This window comes from Strix aluco, chromosome 3 (genome assembly GCF_031877795.1).
Source record: "Strix aluco isolate bStrAlu1 chromosome 3, bStrAlu1.hap1, whole genome shotgun sequence".
In the NCBI taxonomy this organism is placed as follows: Eukaryota; Metazoa; Chordata; class Aves; order Strigiformes; family Strigidae; genus Strix; species Strix aluco.
This window is the reverse complement of record NC_133933.1, coordinates 122,981,457-123,004,005: the sequence shown is the minus strand read 5'-3', so window position 1 is coordinate 123,004,005 and position 22,549 is coordinate 122,981,457.

Below are 22,549 nucleotides of genomic sequence, written 5' to 3'. Positions count from 1 at the left end.
AACTTCATCTCCTATTTTAGTAGCCTTCTAAACTACTTGCTAGTTTAGAAGTATGTGTGAAATGCATGTGACCCATTTTTTACTATTATACTGTGTTATCAACGCAGAAAAGAAAATATCCAGCTTCAGGACAGGGATCAGGAGACATGCAGGTCAAGTCAACCCAAAGCTGACGAAGATGGTCAGTTTACTACTTGCCCTATGAGCAATGCTAGGAGAAAAAAGGGTTAGTAACTCTACATACATAACTAAAGAACAGAGCAGTTCCCATTGTCTTTTGGAGTGTTCTCACAAAGACAGATTTGTGTATTGATTTCCATGGAGTTTTACACCACCACGTGTAAATTCAGTGTACATCTCTAAAAACATGAGACAAAAAAGAGGTAAATTGAATGCTCTTATGAACTCAGTGATAGCACCCATTTTATATGTTTCTTGTTAGTTCTTTTTTAAGTATTATGTTCTTTTTTAAAAAAAGAATTTTCTAGGCCAGGTGGAGATGTCTGGCTGTATCTCTTGTCTTTGGAGAACAGTGGAGCCTCCGTGAAGCCGAAGAGGGTCAAATGTTCAAGGTGTGGCAAGCAAAGGAAGGGTGAGATTCAGGAAAGTGATGGGAGTCTATAGAATGGCAGAGTGCCTGAAAAACTGCTGAGAGAAGCAGGAACAGATAAATTCAGAAAAAAGTCCCTGAAAGTCACTGGAGACTTTGGAGCAATCAGAAAATCAAGCTGTTAATAAATGAGTTTGGAAGCAAGGAATTGCTCTGCAAGGCCACAACAAATAGGTGAAGAATTGTCTATGAACTTCTTTTCAATTTTCTCTTGTGCAGTCAACTCTATAGTCACTTTAAGTTTTGCAGAACCTAGCTATTCTAGTTCTTGTTGAAACTTGGGTTTTGAGATTATAAACCCCCTTGGTGTTTTGGGCATGGTCTTTAATAAGAAAAATGTTTAGGTAGATTAACCTTAGAGCTCTGGATCCTCTTCCAAACCCATTGTACCTCCAGAACATCCTGTGGCAAAGACAACCACAGTTTAACTGTGCACCAGATTCACTTTATCGACAGCATTCTTGATCTTATAGACTCTACCATCTTTTTCAGTCCTCTCTTTTTTTCTCATACATGGAATTCATGCCTACAGTTGTCCTTGCAGACATCCTCTTTATCTCCTCCTAAATAGTTATATAAACCGTTTGAAATGGGGTTTTCAGGACTGCAGGAGATATTGGAGATATAGGAATATTATGGATTAACACATTTACATAAAAATGTGTTCTATTTTTGATAAACTGCTGTGATAACTTTATAAAACCAATCTGACATATTTGTTTGTGTGACTATAACTTGAGTTCAAGAAGTGCTAATGAAATTATTGCAGTCAGCAATGAATTGGTAACAAAAATATCAGTAGTATAAATAAGTGGGTAAATGAGGATTTTCCTATTTCAGAAGACAGACTAAATGCTCTCCTGATGAAAGTTGACAATAATGTTAATTATTAGCTTGGGAAGAAGAATTTTGAGTGACCTAGACAGTGTTTCTGTTAGAGAAGTTAAAAGAAACATGGAAAGACATCTTTGGATATTCTGGAGGGACATAGTTCATTGGAATATTTTCTGTTTCCTGATCTGAGGAAGAGAATTTATTTAGTCAAGGAGAGCTTTGTTGTACACTTTGTCAAAATTCTTGCCTATAATATACCTAAGTAGGTCTGATGACATGTAAATAAAAATTATAGTCATAATGATAATAGCCTTAGCATTCCATGGTACAGTTTATTATTCTGTTAAATGGATATAACAAATCCCACAAAGCTTCTGTTGACCTCAGTTAGTCTAGGATTTTTAAGACACGGAATATTGCTGTGTTGAGAAATCTACCATCTGTTTTAATAAAGAAGCGTGAAAGAATATTATTTAATCAGAACAATGAGCAGAAACCGTGAAAACAGATATTACAAAAAAATGTAGGGAATGGTTGCAGTGACATACAGAACTAGAACTTTATTTCAGAAATCCAGTCTTTCTGCTGTCAAATGTTACATATAACTCAGCCTTGGCTGAAATTATTGTGTGCAGTATCAAATTCCTTACAGATCCAAAACTGCAGGATCAGACTGATTGCATTTACACATTGATTTTTATGCCCAGATTCATTGATTTGTCTCTCAGAAAGATAAGGACTTTTCTGAAACTAGTATTGTTAAACTAACACAAGCAATTGTCAGTTATCAACGCATACGCTCCATGTTTCATCAACTATCCGAGAATCAGGTTTGTTACATCACCTCTGCACTTATTTATTGCTTGATTTTGATGATGTTTCCTTATTCCCAGAATGTACAGAGGAATGCAGAAAGGATGGAAGGACAGAAGGATGGACAGACAGATGAATGGAGTGAAGGATGGAAGATAGGGAAGGAGGGAGGGAGGGAGGGAGGGAGGGAGGGAGGTTGATTAGTTCTGTAACCTCTCTGTATCAGAACAACCCATTTGGGAAAGACTGTAGAAATGAGTGTGGCATTTGGTCTGTCAGAGGTCCACCTATAGAGAGGTCTTTGGTGGCAAAAATCTTCTAAAGAAACATATAAATGTATGCAGCAGAGGCAACAGAGAGCTGAAGGCTCCTTTAAGAATAATATATTCCCTTCTTATAAAGGTCAGCTTGTGTCTGCTGTTCTCAGCCAGCTCTGGAGAACTCAAGCTTGGCTCCATGTGTTACCACAGAAGATTTTCAGAACATTTTCTGCACTTAAAGAAGAAAACAGCAACAATGCTAATTGAAATAAACTGTCACAAGCAATGAAATGCTCATTAACTCTAATTGCCAGCACTTTAACTTTTCATGAGAGTTATGAAAGGATAAATCAAGGGAATCAAAAACTTTAACAAATCTGCTAAGAAATCCATACATTTTGACATTCCCTGCCCCCTTCAACCAATGCAAGTAGCAGAAAATGAGATCCTTGCTGTGTTACTGTAAAAAGAAAAACACAAGAAACAGCCAGCCTCCACTGACCTCTTCACCTCCATTAAGCACTGACTCCATATGAAATCTTTAAGTAGCTCTGTCCTATATAAGATGGTAGAAATTTCTAGCTTGGAATACAGACTGCACACTTTGTTTTCTGGTTTTGCATCCGAGTTACCCCGGTCTAATGAAATCAGCCACAAGTGGATTTTCTTAACTGTATTATGTCGTGATCTACAAGGCAAGAAAAGGTAGCCCAGGCGCCCTTTCTTTGCTCAATCATCTCTTAACCAGTTTTCTTCATAAGAAAGACACTTGATTGGCACTAGTGTAAGATATGAGAATCCATCCTTGAAAAACTGGACCTCTCCTTAGAAGCACTAAAAGCAACTGATAATCTACCAGGCAAAGACAAAACACATGTCCTAGTGGTCACAGACTAATCGCAGGTCAGAAATCATTGGTTGTATTGCTATCCCTTCTTCTGTAACCCTAAACAAACCCTTTCATCTCTCTCTGCTGGTTTTCTTTCCAGGCCTTCACTTGTTCTTCTAATTTATAAACTCTTCAAAGTTAATAAACTTTCCCACTTCATGTTTTGTAGCAACTGTCACAACTAACAGGATCCCTGTATTTGTTTAAGCAGTCCAATAATGTTACAATAATTAACAATAGCACAAAAAAGACTTTCCTGAGTACATCTTAATACTGCTTTTTAAGTTTTTACCTTTACTGAAAAAAAGCCTTTCACGTGCTTACACCACAATTTTTAACATTATTAATTTGTTGTCAGTCCACTAATTGCTACAAAAGGCAGAAGATGACCTGGGTATAGACCTGAATCTGGCTTCTGGTGGTATGATTGACAAGGAACTTCATGTGGTAAATGCTCAAGAAAAGATTAGATGGAAAAATTGCAGTCATATAAAACATTTTAAGTTATTAAAAATTATTCAAGGGATATAAATAACTCTGTTTCCATATGTCCTAAATATATTTTTCACTTTAGACATCTGTTTGAGAATTACATTATACCTGTAAATTTCTTTTTGTTAGAAGCATTAGCAGATGCCAAAAACCCATTTTAAACAAACCAGCTCAGTGAAACTGGGAAGTACTAATGCACCGTTCTGAAAGAACCCTGTGACATTTTGAGGAAACCACACATTTATCATAATATCTGAGTGAGTCAGTTCTTCTGGAACAACCATACATATTTTCTGATGGTCTTTTTATTCCTATCTATGGGATGAATCCAGTTTATAAGCATACAGTTTTAACAGTAGAGGCAGATGTTTCTGATAGCCTGGAGAACTAGATACTGTGCTCTTAACTTAGATGCCCAAAGGGCATCAATCTTGAGAGCTCCAAAGGTAACCACCTGTCTATATTGCCTCTATAGAGAACTTCAACAATTCCTTCAAAGTTAGATGCTTAAACTGGGTGGGTGGGACACCACGCCATGATTTTCTGTTTGTTACATGGTCTCTGGATGTGTTCAGCCCTCCAGAGTGCTAAGCCTTATATAATTACAGGGAGATAAAATCCCATGCCAAAAAGTCTGAAGTCAAAATAGAGGAGACAGAGACATGATGGGAGGGAGTTGGAAGTAGGGAAGATGATGTGAATTTGAATAACAGGTTAGATGTGAGGCTGAAAAGAGAAATCACATCTAGAAGGTCCCAGTCCAGTAACTGGGTCTGCAGACCACACTACCAGCAACACCATATTAAGCACAGTGCTAGAGACAAAAGGGAGATCACATCAATGGCAGGAAAAGGTCTAGCATGAGACCTCCACCTTGGCAATCCCAGAAACAGGTTCAGTCTGGGAATAAGAAGGAGAACCGTACATCCCTGGCTGACTGCACAATGCAATAGCCAGAGGAGAGCACCAAACTCGCATCCTGTTCTGAACAAAAAAACATTTCATTTTTTCACTTTGGTTTCTGATATTTTATGGTAAACTAAGCTTCCAATTTTATCATATGCAGACAATATATAACAAGACCTGTTTATACTGTTAATAACTTCTAAGCCACATCCTTTTTTCTTTTTACTTTAGAAAAGCTACATTCTTTATAAAGTAAAAAAAAAAAAAAGAAAAAAAAAAGAAAAACAAACTAAAAATCTGCTGCTCAGGGTTGTCTAGGAGCAATCTGCATCAGTGATTGGATTATGTACTAACAGCATTACTTATCCCCATCTGAGAGGTACCCTACAGGGAAAAGCTCCAAAGAAAGATGCTGCATTAAGGGAAGATTTGGAAGTCTGATTGCATTCTGTTTCCATCTCTCTGCAGGGCTGGCTGTCAGTGGCATTCAGAGCTGTGCAGAAGAAAAGGAAAAACAACTCTCTCTCTTTAGCGTTGTGAGTCATCAGTGATTGAAAGCATCTTTACCCCAGTTTAAGGTCTGGCCAGGGGATGTGATCCAGAGTCCACTGAGAATTTGCATTGACTTAATACAGGTTCAACTATGGCCTGCATTCTTCAGTTGGAAACTGATTACTTTACAGTATCATGAAAGTGAAGAAATAAGTGTGTAAATCTTATAGTGAAGATGCAGTTTATAACTATAAACATTCTTGCAAGCAGTTAATCTGGATCCAGATGGTATACAATATTAAACCAGAGAAGCTGGATCCAGATGGTATACAATATTAAACTAGTGATATCTCTCTAAGCACATTTAAAAATAATTAATATTACCATGGATTTCCTCCAGACTTCTTCCTTATCATGAATATAGAGCAATATGTTCCCTTAGGAGGGGAAAATTGCAGTTTTCTGTGTTAACCACTAAGTAACTTATTTGCTTTCATCATCCAGTGATCCAGTAGGTCATGGATTGAATGTTAAGGGTTGGAGAGACTGGCAGATCTCAACAGGTTTCCACTGAAGAGCTTCATGGAATAGTTTCTCAAATGTGGGATAGTTTCCCCAAATGTCCCCAAAATTTGTGTTACGGTGTCTTAACTCTCCAGAAGAACCACCTAGAGCCAAAAACTTAGATATTTTACAGAATTTAAAATATACTTGTGAATGTGTAGAAACACAAAAAAAATACATAGAAATATGCCTCATCATACCTGAGTTTCAATTTATTTTGACATATATGAATCTGGAATAGAAGAAAATCTCCACACTAGAAAGATTCTGAATTTTCTCTCAGAGTATATTTTTAATTGGGATTTTTTTAGTTTGAACATGGGGTTACAAGATTGGAAAACTACACAGTATAGAAATTCAGATCTAATTGTCTAGTAAAATGTTTTATCTGCATGAACAGGAAATAACTGCATTGCTTGCAAAAGGTAGGAACAATTTAAAAATCTTCAGTCTTTTTACATCACATATCACAGAGCAGCAGCTGGATGGAAAAACAAGAAGTAAAGATGAAGAATGAAAATACATCTACAAATTAAAACCAAGATTTTTTCAACATATAACTTGCTCATGAAACAGGGAGATTGGTGTCTATTTTAACATTTGAGGGTCAGAACCTCCATAAGTATCAGATAATTTTACTCCAGTAAAGTAAATATGCAGCATATCTGCCCTTGGGGTTTGATATGCATAATTTGTTTATTATTTTCCTTTATGTGAAATAAAATTAGCATAGAATACTTTTTGCCCTTTGTGTATGAAAAAATGTGTAGTGCTTTCCATTCCTGAGCGCTGGTACTTGTCCTCAGTTTTTATTCAAGTGTTTTAATGCTTAAAAAGTTCTAACATCCTAAGGGACTACTGAATGAGGTTTTGCTTCACTCAATCAGCATCTTCCTATATACATACAGGTTAAGGTCTTACTGGTACCAAGTCACAGTTACCACATCTGTGCTTTTTTTCTTTCCATTAACATATTTCCAAGTTTTTCTGTCAGTCAAGATTAGCACAATATAATCTAGGAAGATTCAAGTATGACATATTTTTAAATTACTTAGCATCATTATTTAGCCTATTACACAATGTATTAGGTTTTGGTTTTGATTTTAAAAATTTGAGTTTTAATGTTAACTCTGCTGTTTACTTTCTATTTGAATCTGGGCAACTCACTTTATCTTAATCTTCTCTTATTGCTGTGTCTTGAGTAAGGATTGCTGAATGTCCCCAACAGCTTCTAGTGTCACTATCATCATAGCAACAATAATAGCAAACAACACTGCATTATAAAAAAATACCTCAGAAAAGCAGAAGTGAGAATTCAGATATTGCAGTTTCAAATATTTAGACAATTGACAAACATTTCCCTTGTCTCTACAGCCCTACAGCTTTGCAAACCAGGCTAGAATATGTTTCAAAGGCAAACAAAGCAAAACAAAACAAAACAAAACCCCTCACATAGATTAAAATGTGACAAGGTAATATTACTAAAATGTTATATATGTTAGGTATTTACAAAAAAGGAAATGATAGTCTTTCTGATTGAGGCAGCCTCTCACAGAGTCATCTAAAGATTTCAAAACAATGAAGACAAGTGCCAGGATATATTTTGAATTCATCTTGACTGTGTTAGCAATGATAGTAGATGATCTCGCTTCCAAACACAGAAATAAAACCATCAGTTGCAAAGGCATTTGTTTTTTCATATTTTTTTCTTTTTTATCTACCTATTTCTTGTCCTTCACCTTGCTGTGTCTCATTGATGAACAATATAAGTTTGAAAAAAAAGTTCTGCATTCCCTATTCACATATGTTGGTTCTTTTAAGATACAGATTCTTTACATCCTGAGATAAGGATATTGCAGACTTCAGCTTCACAGGAACAGATATTATGTTCTGATACTGGTTTATCATGACCTGCATTTCTTTAACAGCAACTCCAAACTGCACTCCATATTTACTTCCTTGCTTTCCTATAAGCAGATTTGGACCTTGGATGAGCTTGAGGGAGAAACATCGCTTTGTGATAGTTGAGCTGGAAAGCTGTGACTGTGTAGGGTACTGCTTACATAAACTCATCTCACCTGAGACATCACCATACTGAGTAATGTGACATAATGAGAAAGGGACCAGAGGAAGAGCTGCATGCAAGAAAAGATGAAATTTTTCTGGTCATATGGTGAAGAAAGGGCCATGATGCTGCTCTTGTGCACCTTCCCTGCTATGGGAGATCCACTGAGCAGGGGGTCCCAGGAGGAGGCACAGGTCAGACCATCCTGATGCAGGTGAGGCATAGCAGAGCTGAGCTGTGGATACATGGGCTGCAGACACTGCCCGTGACAAGAGGACATGAACTGAGAGCCAAACAGGCAGACATGCTGTGAGGAGCTTGGCAGGCCTGCTGCAGGTCCCAGCCAACACGTGCCAGTTCAGCTGCCTGTAAGACCCTGTTGTGAATTTTCTAGGCCAAATGGAAGAGTCAGAGGCCCAGACCATAGCCTATAAAAGAGGAAAGACACTGAGGAACCCTTAGGGGCTTTCTGTTATTGCAACTGATACGAATGTCCTGGTGTTAGTTGCAGCTGCTGGCTGGATGAACACTAACAAAATTTCATGTTTCTTTTTCAAGCTCATGGCAGTTAATGGGAGAAAGGGAGATTTCTGTTTGCTCTGTTGCCTCCTCAGGGAACCATAGAGATCAACCCAGTAGGCAAGAGATCAGCACCATTCGTTACTCCTGTATAATGCCTCCAATGACATGTCCAGTATGTCTAAGCTTCAATCAGCTTTCAAAATCCTGTGTATCACTCATCAGCACAACTGATTTAACAGCACCCATTATCCAACATATTAAGGACTGCCACATTTGGCATAAATAGCACCTCTAAGTGTTTGGTCCAGCTAGTCAAAATCCCCATATAATCTCCTGCTGGTTTTGTAGTGTTTATGCACCACTTAAAAATCAGCTGTGGCAAGAGAGAAAATTGAGCTTTTTTCTTTTTCCTTTTTTTTTTTTTTTTTTAAATACACAACTCAGTGTAGGTCACTGATTACAGAAAACCATAAGCTCACCATTCTTGGAAGTTTAACACTAGAATTAGCATTGTCTAGTGACTATCCCTCGTTATTAAAGTCACCTTCATGAGATACAGTAGCAACTTTCTTCCTCTGATGTCCCACTAATTTGTTAATGTAACGAATGCAGAAAACTTTATCTTCATGTATACTTTTTTCTTTTATTTTAAGCCCAGAATTTTTCTCCTTCTAGTTCAGATTGTCAGCTGAAGTCATTCAATGATGATCAGAGCATGAGCAACATAATATGTCTATTAGCGATGTCCTCTGCTTCTCTTACCCTCCCAATACTTAGATGACATTCATTGATGTAATTACACCAGAGATTGGAATGACATGGGTATATTTCAGCTGAGGATCCACCCTACTGAATGCACTTGAAGATGGGCATTTTCAGCTAAGAAGTGATGTCAACGAATAAAGAACACTTTTTTAAAACTGGCATTGAAAATTCCCTTAAATAATGGGACTCTCAGTGTAACTTTCATTTGTATTAGAAAAGGACTCTGATTTAGTCAAGCTATATCTAAATTTGTACCTGAATCTTGCATCTAATTATGCTTTAGAATAAATTTTTGTATTCTACTTACCCCACCCCCACTTAGGATTCAGACAGAAAATAATGATCTTTAGCAGTAGGTAGGTGTTTAAACCTCTTCTGATATTGAAGAGGTGGGAACAGAACAATGAGACCCTCTGTGATTGAGCTCTGATGTGTGTGTGGCGGCACAAGCAGGGCTCTGGACAAGGGATTGTTCCTATACACTTGATTTGCAGAGCATGACACATGCAGGAGCTACTACTCTCTCCGCATTTGTTTGCCTGATTTTGATGAGACACACAATGAAATGGCATATCTAAGGAAAGGCATAAAGCTTTGCCCATGGCGGTTTTGCACCTAAGCCAGTTGTAGCAAATTATATCCTATCAGAGACATCACGGACAGCAACGAAGGCAGCAGCAAATGCCATGAGCTAAAGATGTCAGCAGAGACCATTCAGAGCTTGAACTGAAGCCCACTGCAGACTTTCATGTCACAGCAAAAGGCTCCGGATCACCCTGCTGAACACAGAACTTGTTGTAAGGAATTGTCCTTCATCTGGCTCCCTTCTTTTCCCTGCTGACAATAGCCTAAGAAGAGGAATACATTCTCAGGAAAACGAGATCATGTGCTACAGCTACTTCCAGATACAAAAGAATATATTATAATCAAGCATTTTAGAAACACAGCATTTAAACATTCATTTTATTAAAATCTTTCCCATTATAGGGAGTATTGACATTTTTATATTCATCCTGGCCATAACCAATATCCCATACCAGTTTTTAGAGAGAAAATATTGCGGGCCTTAAAACAGATCATTAATGAGAGTCTCTGTGGTGCATGCATCTTTGTGTAGTATCTTAAAAGTCAGTTTCACAAAAATCTGTACTTATACAATGTCTGTTTAGCAAAGTTTTTAAAATATTGTGTGATCAATATGTATTCTTTGCTAGCAGAGAAAAACCAAGAAGCATATCCCTCAAGAAAGCTATAAATTTCAGTAGAGTTTCTTCAGTTCAAACATGAGTTGGCAAAGGAGTGAAAACAATGGGTTGCACCTTTAATCTGTGATAAATGTAGGTCAATTTGACTCCATCTATGCCATATTGAAAGAGGGCTGAGCTAAGTTACATTACCTTGCATTTGCCAAGAGCTAACATCGAGATCTTTGAGAGCTACCACAGCTCTCCATAATCTGCTGAGCTGGAGTAATGTATTTGTGGTTTGAGCCTCCATTTGCCTTGTGCTGAGAATCTTGAGGATGAGGGTAGATAGCAAGACTTAGGTATTCAATAACTCTCTTAGAAAGATAATACATGCAGCTCAACAGCAGCTGAATAATAAACAAGAAGGCTTGTAATGGCAAGGCGTAATCGTCTAGTTGGGACAGGCCCAAAAATACATCAATATGGTTAATGCATGAAAAATGACTGGAAGAAACAGCAAAGACTGGGAAACTGCTGAGACAAATACAATTAAAATAGACACCCTGCACTGAATGGGACTAACTGATGAAAATAGATTTCCACGTCTCTTGTGGCAACTTTTGTGGAGAAAAACGTTACCTGATTTTTCACATAGGAAAGAAATCTGGAATCCAGCCTTTTGGAGAATTCATGCTCCTATTTTTAAACCTGCTTTTAGTTCAGATTTCCTCCATCTTAGCAGGTTGGATGTTTGCATTCCCAGCTAACATTCTGGACTTTTACCTTTGCAGTGAACACTCTTTGGCAAATGTGATATAAATAACAGAAAAAGCCCTCAAGGCAGCACATCCCTTCTTTATATTCACTGGACCTGGCTACCAGCACTAACATCCCTGCAAAAGAGGCACTTTACCTCTGAACATAGTGAGGTCTGATCTTTCCACCAGTTTTAAGGAGGCTTAATGCCCTGTGAGCTCTTAATTTTTAACAGATTTTCTACCTAGCCACACTTCACCTTTTCAGTGCTGCCGTTAGCTATAGAGCAGCTGCCAGATGTAAACCCACGGGTGGTTTTCTGTTAGTCGTCGACAGAGTGGTTCCTTGTAATGCTGTGCTGAATGTCCAAAGCATTTTGACACCCTCCAAGATGAAAGGTACGATGTGATATGATATTCATGACTGTACCATCGATCCCTGCTGAAAGTGCCTGAAGGATCCTTCATTATCTTGTTAGCTGAAGGTGTTTGTTTTGCTATAGTAATTATCCTATTAACTTCAGTTTCTTCCTTTAGATCTCTTTGCTATCAATACATCTGGCCTTTTTAAGTGGTTTCAGCTACAGGAAGAAGGTAAAGAAGCAGGGAAACCCTATGACCAATGCTGCATGCAGCATTACCAGGGGAGGGGAGGGGAGGGGAGGGGAGGGGAGGGGAGGGGAGGGAAGGGAAGGGAAGGGAAGGGAAGGGAAGGGAAGGGAAGGGAAGGGAAGGGAAGGGAAGGGAAGGGAAGGGAAGGGAAGGGAAGGGAAGGGAAGGGAAGGGAAGGGAAGGGAAGGGAAGGGAAGGGAAGGGAAGGGAAGGGAAGGGAAGGGAAGGGAAGGGAAGGGAAGGGAAGGGAAGGGAAGGGAAGGGAAGGGAAGGGAAGGGAAGGGAAGGGAAGGGAAGGGAAGGGAAGGGAAGGGAAAGGTGCTATTTCACAAGTATAATTGTTGTACTACATATCCACATGATGTTCTTCCTATTTGTTAGCAAAGCCTGTGGGGGGGAATCAAAGATGTCTGAACTCTGTTATCCCTTTCCTCATATGAGTATACACAGTGTGCTGGCCAGTGTCCTGCTCTAATTTTCCATTTTTGCCTCACTCTGCTTTGCCCTGTCAATCATGACTCTTTCAGGTAAATATATTAAACTTAGTTTGCAAATATTCTGGGTTTAGATTATTGAACCTTCAAGCAAGGTTCCCAAGGGCTGGGCATGACAGTGTCTGGTTGGACCTACTCAGCAGCAAGCTTTTCCTTCATTTTAACACATCTTTTTATGTATAGTGATAAGAAAGTGGAGAGGGGAGGAATAAAAATTATTAACTGGAAATTGAACTAAAGCCCATGAAATAAAGCTCTTGGATGTCTACTAAAAATCACAGCTTTGAAAATGTCTTTTAACTTAAGATATAACTTATGGTATCATTCGTCTTTGACTTTTCATTTCTTCAAATAAGTGCTTAAAAATAATGGTTTTCACTTTCCAAAGGAAGCAGGAAATCCAGCTGAGTACTTACTTCAGCCTTCACTTGCAAAAGAATATCACAAAGGCAATAAAAATGTGCACAGATACCAAATGAGTGTAAAGTCAAATTTCTCAGATACCCAGTAAAAAAAAAAAAGTGTAACTTAGACACACCAAGTCATCTGCCCTGGCATTGGTGCCAGAGTTAGTGGCATAATTCTACTTTGTCAGTAGAGTGAAATAGGCACCTCCAGGAGACAATTGTTTTCATCCAGAGATAGATGCATGCGACAGGTAACATGAATTGCCCCTTGGAGATCCTTATTTCTCTCATTAACTATGGAGGGACTCTACAATGACAGTCTGAAGTTTGACTATTCCATTATAGATGCCTTAAATCAGGCTAGATTAATCTCACTGAGAATGACCTTCCAATATGAAATCCAGGTGTCTAACTGATGTGTTAAAAACCTCTAGAAACACCAGAAAACTCTAGTTAACACCAATCCAAGTTCAGAACAGAGAAAATAAAAAGGGAAAAGACATTATAGCAATTTAAAATAGAAAGTAAGAATTCAAGGGAAAGAAAATGATGTCATTAAATAGGAAATATTAGGCTGGAGAGTAGCAAAAAGCTAACCTCAGCCAATACAAAGTCACCTTTGAATAGTCACAGACAGTTAATGCTGCAGGGAATGAGTTCCAGAGTCTGAAAATGTCACTTTATGCATTGTTAAAAGTACCTGTCTTCAACACAAAAATAAACAAACAAATGAAAAAACAGTACATGTATTATAGCAGAAATGAACTAGGTGTTGGGTTTTTCTTTTTTCAGTGTTGCAAATGCATGTTCAAGGCATTTAACTATTAAGAGAAACTGAATATTGATTTCATTTCTCTGTCTTGAAATTGTCCACTAGGAAAAAATGACTGGCACTAATCAAAAACAGCCAATGTAACATCCAAAAAAGCAATCATTAAACTTGTCTTTATCTTAAAAGAATAAAGTAGAGCAAATTCCCAGTCACACTGTAGTGGCTTTGACCCTTAAGGAGATTTGGAAAAGGACTCTGGAAAATAGTGTCTTTTTCAGTGGAGTCTTTCAAGTGCTAGAATCAAGATCAACATTACCCCAGACTTTTGGCAAGTATCATGAAATACAAAACATGTTAGTGGGCAAGAGACTGTAAATGCACCCTGTGTCACAACACAGATCCTTTCTAAAACCCAACTCACGAAACACTCAGCTGGAATTTTAGAGTGGAAAAAAAGATTATGGAGATCATACTGGGTATTATTGAAAGGCATTTAAAGAATAATGCAATCATCAAGCACAGTCATCATGGGTTCACAAAGGGAAAGTCCTGTCTAACTAATCTCATATCCTTCTGTGAAAAGGTCACCCACCTAGTGGATGAAGGGAAAGTGGTGGATGTAGTTTTTCTGCATTTTAGTAAGGTTTTTGATACTGTCCCTCACAGCATTCTTCTGGACAAGATGTCCAGCTGTAGGGTGATGTCCTGGTTTAACCAGGATAGGGTTAAGTTTCCCCAGCAGTGGGGGGGAGCTCTAGCCGGGTTATTCAGATACCATGCGGAGGTCACATCCTGGCAAGTCACATTTTCCTGGCGCGGAGCGCGATGCACTCGTGGTTTTGTACATCGTGCTTCAAACTGCTGTATTTGGTAGCTATTTTGCTCTGTTCACTGCTATCACTATTATTGTTATTGTTATTGTTGTTGTTGGTTGTGTTGCTATTGCATTGTTGTATTAAACCTTTCCTTATTTCAGTCTTGGGGCTTTGTATTTCACTCCCTTTGTGGGGGAGGGGCAGCGGCCGCGTGGTCTCAGACCCCGGCAGGGGCTAAACCACCACAGGTGAGCAAGCTCATGGTGCTCTGGGTGAAGAACCGCCTGAAGGGCAGAGCTCAGAGGGTTGTAGTGAATGGGGCTACATCTGCTGGAGACCAGTCACCAACAGTGTTCCTCAGGGCTCAATTCTAGGGCCAGTCTGTTCAGTGTATTTATCAATGATCTGGATGTAGAAGTTGAATGCACCATTAGCAGGTTTGTTGATGATACCAAACTGGGAGGTGCTGTTGACTCTCCTGAGGGACAAGAGGCCTTGCAGAGGGATCCAGACAGATTGGACCATTGGGCAATGATTAGTGGGATGAAATTTAACAAGTCCAAATGCTGGATTCTGCACCTAGGTCAGAGGAACACAGGGCACAGGTATAAACTGGGAGAGGAGTGGCTGGAGAGCAGCCCTGCAGAAAGGGATTTGGGGGTGCTGTTTGACAGCAGCTCAACATGAGTCAGCAGTGTGCCATGGCAGCCAAGAGGGCAAACTGCATCCTGGGGTGCACCACACACAGCATAACCGGCCGGTCACAAGAGGTGATTATCCCGCTGTATTCAGTGTGGTGCAGCCTCACCTTGAGTGCTGTGTGCAGCTCTGGGCCCCACAATTTAAGAAGGAGTGTAGGTCCTTGAATGCTTCTAGAGGAGGGTAAAAAAGCTGGTGAAAGGGCTGGAAGGTGTGTCCTCTGAGGAGCAGCTAAGGACTCTGGGTTTGTCTAATTTAGAGAAAAGGAGGCTGAGGAGTGACCTCATCACTCTCTACAGCTTTCTGAGGAGGGGAAGTAGAGAGCGAGGTGCTGATCTCTTCTCCCTGGGATCCAGTAACACGATGCATGGGAATGGTGCACAGCTGTGCCAGGGGAGGTTCACACTGGACATTAGGAAGCATTTCTTTTCCAAGAGGGTGGTCGAACACGGTTCCTAGAGAGGTGGTCAATGGCCCAAGCCTGTCAGTGTTTAAGAGGCATTTGGACAATGCTCTTAATAACATGCTTTAACTTTTGGTGAGCCCTGAATTGGTCAGGCAGTTGGACTGGATGATTGTTGTAGGTCCCTTCCAACTGAAATATTCTATTCTATTCTATTCTATTCTATTCTATTCTATTCTATTCTATTCTATTCTATTCTATTCTATTCTATTCTATTCTATTCTATTCTATTCTATTCTATTCTATTCTATTCTATTCTATAATCCAGGGAGTCAAACTTGTGAAACCTGTATCTACAATTAGCCAGCAACAAGAGTCATGAGACCGAAGGACAGCAAACAAGAGGAAGCCTGACTCTGAAGTTTTCCAGTTCTGACAAGTCGTTAGGAAGGGGTAAACACAACCGGCAGCCCCAGCAGAGTTATTCAATACCAGTATGGTTAGGATATCCTTCTGAAAAAATGGAAAAGTGGTTTTCAGTCCACTCGTTTGCCTTCAGACCAAGTATTCTTGTGCCTAGTATAATGAAGAATAATGTCACTGCTTTCCAAAGAATGAAGGCTGTTCAGCCTGTCATGGTCATGGCATGTTTGAACATCCAGCATAAGTGCCAAGCTAACCCTCTTTGATGCCTGTATATTATTAGCAGGAAAAAGGGACAGAGCTCCTAACTCATCTTACCTGAGTCATTATGCTGGGGACAGACATTAACATTTTAAACATCTAAAAGGGATATCTGAATATCAAGTCCTGACAGTATTCAATGGGACTGCACTACCTATGTGCCAAACTCAACTTAAAAAAGAGTTTCCAGAGTCCTTATCCAAACCTCCTTAAAGGCTAAATACCACTTAGTTCCTTGAATGTATCGGGGACAGACGAGAGTTCAGCAATACAAGCTGTTTTGAGACTGTTATTTTTAATGCAATTTGAATTTAGGTGCAGCTCGTAGCTACATAGTTGTAAAGTCAGAATAACTTCACTGAAGTGTCTTAAGAAGAAGCTGTAACTCTCAGCTGCTGTGCAGGTACACTTTTGTTGTTGACTTCAGTAGGAGTTTAGGCTCCAGGTTTTCAACTTGCATGAACTAAATGACAGTATCATCAATCACTTGATTTCTCAGTTTACCTCATTATTGTTCAAACAGTTTTATTTATCTGTTTCCTGCCTCCACTTAATAATATTTGTAATGTCTTATGAAAATTAGTTTTTCAAAAACACAAAACAAGGAATGAAAACAGGACCTCCTATTGCTTCTCCAAGTAATCAAAATCTGAAACTAAATAGTTCTGTGGTAACAGGCTGAGAAAAGTATGTTTTCAATTACTTTATTTCCATGTATAAGCTGCACATCCAAATCACATTTTGTGAATAAGTAAACAATTTAATTTGGTTGCTGGGTTTTGGGTTGGGTTTTTTTTTGGGGGGGGGGAGCGGGAGGGAGTAGTTTTCCATTTTCTTTTTTGGTAGGAAATAAACAAGAAGAAACAAGGAATAATCAAACCCACCCAGCATCAGCAAACTTTTCTCATTACACTCTGAGCAATAGCAAGATGGGGAAAATAGCAGATCATTATGTCTGATGAGTATAATTACACTTTTTCAGAAAAGGGGGGAAATCTACATTTATCACTACACATGGGTTTTTTTAATAGATACCTTTAAATTCCGCTGAACATGCAGCAGCAGAAAAATTATTCCTTCTCGCTGTTTGATGGCCTCCAGTAATGCTTAAGAAAAATTGTTTTCCATTCCACTGAACTGTAAAATAAACAAAACAAACCCTTCACTAAATGCTCTAAAGGCCAAAGGGTCTCAATGAATGAACTTCAAATGGCTGCTTTGCTCATCGTAGAAAAAATCCATTATGTGATTGTGTTTAGAAATGGTCTAGCACATTTTGGGTGCTATAGCATTTTAAAATAATAAGGTTTGGAAATAAATAATAAACTGGTGAAGAGGCAGAAAGTAAGTTGGTCCCTAAATCTAAATACAAATGTATTTCAATGTCATTTTCTATACACAGAGAAATGCATAGAACTAAATCAGTTCTATCATTTATAGTGAACGTTATGTTTTCCTGTACTTTTCAGCTTACTTTCATTCCTTTCATGAAAGAGAATCTCATGACCTTTTCAGTATTAGCCTCAAGATATAGCTGAGCTATTCTTTTCATATAGAAACCCAAGACCCCAGCTGGCTAGCATGAAAGCTAACTGCACACAAATCTCTAAGAAAATATGTGATAATGTTCATCTGTATTTTTGGGATATTTTTTTCTTTTTACAGAAGCTATCAATGCATCTAAATATAACAGCTTTCTGTAGATTTTTAGGTTTAACCAGAACCCTCTGAGACCAAGCATTAATTAACATGCTGTCCTGAGTGTTATAGGCTAATAAAAGATCGAATATACAGCAGAATCATAAGACTTTCTGGTAACTGCCTCTCTTTTACTGCATCTGTTAGGAAATGTACTACTGGTGTTTTAGGATTCCTAACTCCTTATTCATCGCTGGAAAATAAAATCCCTGTAGTATCTATTCTGCTGTAAGCTCCTAGGAGATGATTTCCATCCTCTCAGTACGATTTCCAAGAGCTTCACTGTGAAGTTTACTTTTTTAAGGGATTTCTTTATAACAGACAAACAATCAGGACAGAGCTTTTTCTTAGAAGATTCCTCTTCTCTGGTTTTGTCAAGTGGGTTTCTTCTACTGGTATATTCAAAGTCCTCAGGATTATCTATTAACAATGTTAGTATGTAATGAAATACAGAAGACATGCTTGAAAATCCAGGGATGAACTTCACATAATATTCCTCAAAAAGGGCTTTGGAACAGTATCTAAGACATCTCCAGGGGCTCTTTAAAACCTACCCTTGCATCCATCTTCATTCAAAGACATTCAAATCCAACATCTTTCTGATTCTCATCAGAGTTTCTGTCTGACCAAGACAACCACATTGCAAAAACAGATACAGCTACCAGGAAAGGCTGTTTGCAGGCCTCCAGATGTAGCTGCCACCTATGCACTCCCATTGCAGCTCTTGATAAGAGCAGAAGCCACTCAGGTTTGTATCTTCTAAAGGATGAGGCATTCAGCTGTTTGGGTAGTGTATAACCTTTAGCAGTTGCTGTCCATCATCTTCAAGGAAAACCAGCAGGTCGGAAAGGATTTGATCCACAAGATGCCCCCTGAGGCATGGTTGAGGGAGAGGAATACAGAATAGTACATCTTTTCCTCACACTTTGGAAGTAGTGGCTATGACATACATTTCAATGAATATTACCTGATCACAGACCTTGCATGGAGCCTCTATTAATGGCACCTTCCATCAACCCAAGTCCTACCACATCTTACCCACATACAGCATGCTTGTCTAACATTAGATACTCTGAGTAGGTTCTTTAGAAAATTACCATTTAAAACTCTTGGTTAAAGAAATGTCAGTTTATCTGTACAATTGGATTGGATAACCCTGCAGGGCAGTATGTTCTAGATCACACAGGGTTCAGAAACTACAAGGGGTCATGCATTCAATTTTGTTTCAGAAAGTACTAGACAAGCAGTCGGGGAGCAGTCAGTGCTTAACTAGATAAAGGGCGACACAACATCACTACTCAGGCCATTAGTAAATCATTTCATCTAGTGTAAGAGAGAACTATGTGACACAGCAGTGATCAGATGTGGAGGACAACTCAAAATACAAAGGGAAGGCAATGCTGAACAGTTATCAAAGTATGACTCGGTCATAGAAGCACACCTCACACAGACTGGTATGACTGGCAAAGTGGAACAGAATTTCTTTTGTGTCTATCCTTATCTAACTTGCACTTGGCAACTGCTGAGCTGTTATTTTCAGGATAAGACTGTGACCGCTTCCAGCCCTATGCTATGTGATTGCATTTGGACATGGAGGTACAAGGAAATGAGAAGAAGACCTTTTAAACCACTGCAAAGCAGTCACATGAAAAATTCAGTATGTGTTGATGTCTCATGTGTTTTTCTAAACTCTTTTAAGACTCTGATTGCTTAGGTGGGCTCCCAGCATGAACTGGTCATTAGAACAGCTGAAGCAACTGTCATCAAATGAAACATCAATGACTTCAAAACCATACACATGCTACTCTTTCAGCTTTGCCTCTAGCAGTAACAAATAGCTATTGAACCTGCAACACAATCTTCCAACAAGCATGTGAATAAAGCCACACCTAAAAACACTGTTCTTTCTGGATTTACCAGATTAAATTCTGCTCTGTACCAGTAGATATGAAACTTTTCTATCATTCAGAAAGCTTTACTTCTCTGGCATGGAAGTAGTTCTACTAATAAATTAAGCTGCTATATACAATATTTAGAATTGCTACCGACTCTGAAAACTCTGATAATTCCCACAGAAATAACATGTCTGTTATACATTTCTCTTGGGTTATGGTGCCATTTGCCAACTAAGGGAGACCTTTAAAAAGAGAAGAGCTATTCAAGATTATTCTTTCAGTACTCCCACAGAAGTCAAGACCTGAGCAGCTTTTTAAATGTTGACAGAAGGCAGTATAGAACCAGTTATCACTTCAGCACATTTTTAATGCACTTTTGACCTACAGGCTTGCTGTGGAACCCAGAATAGGATTTATACCCACTCAATACAAAATAAGTGATAGGGATATTAGAAGTAAGACCTTGTCAATGCTTCCAGAAGAGACTTCACATCTAAACTAAGCACATTCAGACAACATTAAATGTCCTGATGGACTATGGATTTTTGATTAAAATTAAAGACACAAGTCTCATATGGTCTATAACTCTATCAGTATATTAACCTGCAGCAAGGTATAGGCACTAAATTTCAACCATCCATACTATTCAGACTTGAGAAATTGTTAGAAACGTTTTTGACTTTGGCCAAGGTAATTTTCATGTGTCTACACCATTTCAGATTGTGAGTGAATCTGTCAGTGTGGACAGTATCCAGCCTTGAGATATCCAGCACTATGTACTTTACAAGTACAGAAGTTGCCTTAACAGCCTAAATGATAGTACCTGCCTATCTGTAAAGCCTGTGTTGCTACACATACTCAAATAGAACACAACAGCTGTTCAATCAGCTCAAGATTCCTATTCTCTCAAATCTACCAGTCCCAAAGCCTTTAGGATCCTGGAGATCCATAATCTTCCCACCCTAAGCATCCCTGTCTTCATCAACACATCTAGAGATATTTTTTCAACTCTTCTCACTCACCTTGTCTCAACTTTCCTCTCTCATGAATCGCAAACACCTTCATTCCTCCCAATACAGCACCACAATCCCTGCCCTAGTGCCAGCTCAGTATTCATTTTAATCCATTCCAGCTTCTAAATTTTGCTCCACCATGTTCACTTTGATGACCACTTCCTGATGATGTCAAGTACAGGTTAATCTATACAGCTGAGCCTGTCCTCCCTCTTTTTTCTAGTGCACCTGTAGACCAACTTTGGCTTCTGATGTAGAACTGTAAAATTCAGACTTCAAGTCCCACCTAGACAGAAACCTAGAGGGCAAGGAGAGGATGACATGGCCGAGAAAGACAATCTTAGTGGTATTTGAAAATTTCTATTGGAGTCTGATCTTTGGTCCATAGTTGCCTGAGTTGGGCATTAAGTTTAAAAAATGAAGTTTTGTTTTGTTGTGGATTTTCTCCTACTAATTACTTTGTAAAGAGAAAGAGAGTGAAAAAAAAATATTTTGAGAGTTATATGATTTCTGCGGAGAGTTCATATTGCAGTTTGTGAGTTCTACTTGCATTAAACATTAAGGGCTTGAATTTTAGAGCTCCCTGTACTGTCACCTCTTTTGCTTGTGTTATTAAGAAAATCTGAAGATATCTACAGCATACATACAAGCATATGATTTTCACACATTCAAATAAATAGTGTAAAATGAGGAAATATCTACAAAAGTAATCAGAAGATCAGCTTGCAATCTTACACTTAAGCAACTTTGTGACAAGTCAAAATACTTAGATCATTCAGAGGAATATTTCTGTAATAAGTAAATAAGACTTGTTTTCTTTCTATGAGAAAAGAAAAGAAGCTTTTCCTATAGGCTTCATAGTGTGGCTAAGGGCAACGTAACAGCCATTATCTTCTCAAAACTTTTGAAAATTAATTTTATGAATATTATTTTACCTACTCTGTTAAAAAAAAAAAAAAAAAAAAAAAAGGTTAAAACATAATCAGGTCTCTGTGCAGAAAGCTGAAAAAAAAAATGGTTCTAATACATAATAGGTAGTTTTTGTTGGGTGGGTAGCATCCCTGGTCAGTTTTGCGTTCATGGCTCAGTACTAGTGAAACATTTTATTTTCACATCTTAAAAGATCATTTCAGGGCTGAACAAACACAGCAGATTCAGCAGCAGCTGGAATACAACTACTACTGTTCACCCTTTGGAAAGTTTATGAAAGCGCTGGCATGGTTCTGAAATATTAAAAGGTCTTCTGAAACTGAGAGTGAAAACAGCAATGTAAAATCAAGGGTCGGGTCTGGCTGAGTGGATAAAGTGCCATCCTTTTATACTGGGGACCTAAATCTTTCAAGTCAATATGTGGTATAGAATGGCTTTTATGGTCATTGGTTAGTGGCTGTGAATTCATATCAACAAAAGTAACATAATTCAGACCAGGACAGAGGAAGAAATCAAAGTGTAACAAGGCTTGCGTTATAAAAAGGCACAGTCACTCGCTTGGAAATTGTCTTGAACAGTAACACCTGACCCAGAACTCTTGCTCCTGGGAGAGAGTTCAGATCACAATTTGCATTCAGATGTTTCAGCTCGACTTATCTCTATACATCTAAAATATTTTACAATTTACATGGTTCCATATTTTTTATGACTTCACCACCATGGCTCCAGAACACCTCATATTTTGATACACATATTCTTTTAACACTGTGGCGTAAGAAACACGTGGACAGAGATATTACTTACATTTATGCAGATATCTTAAACTTGCAGCCAGAATATCCAGAGTGTTTGAACATGGTGGGACTAAAGCAGGAAAATAATTAGGCCATAAAGCTTGAATTTCAGCATAGTTGCTTTTGCAGTCCTTGGGAAGCAGGCCAGCGCTCCAGATCCACATTGGGGCATGTCAGCT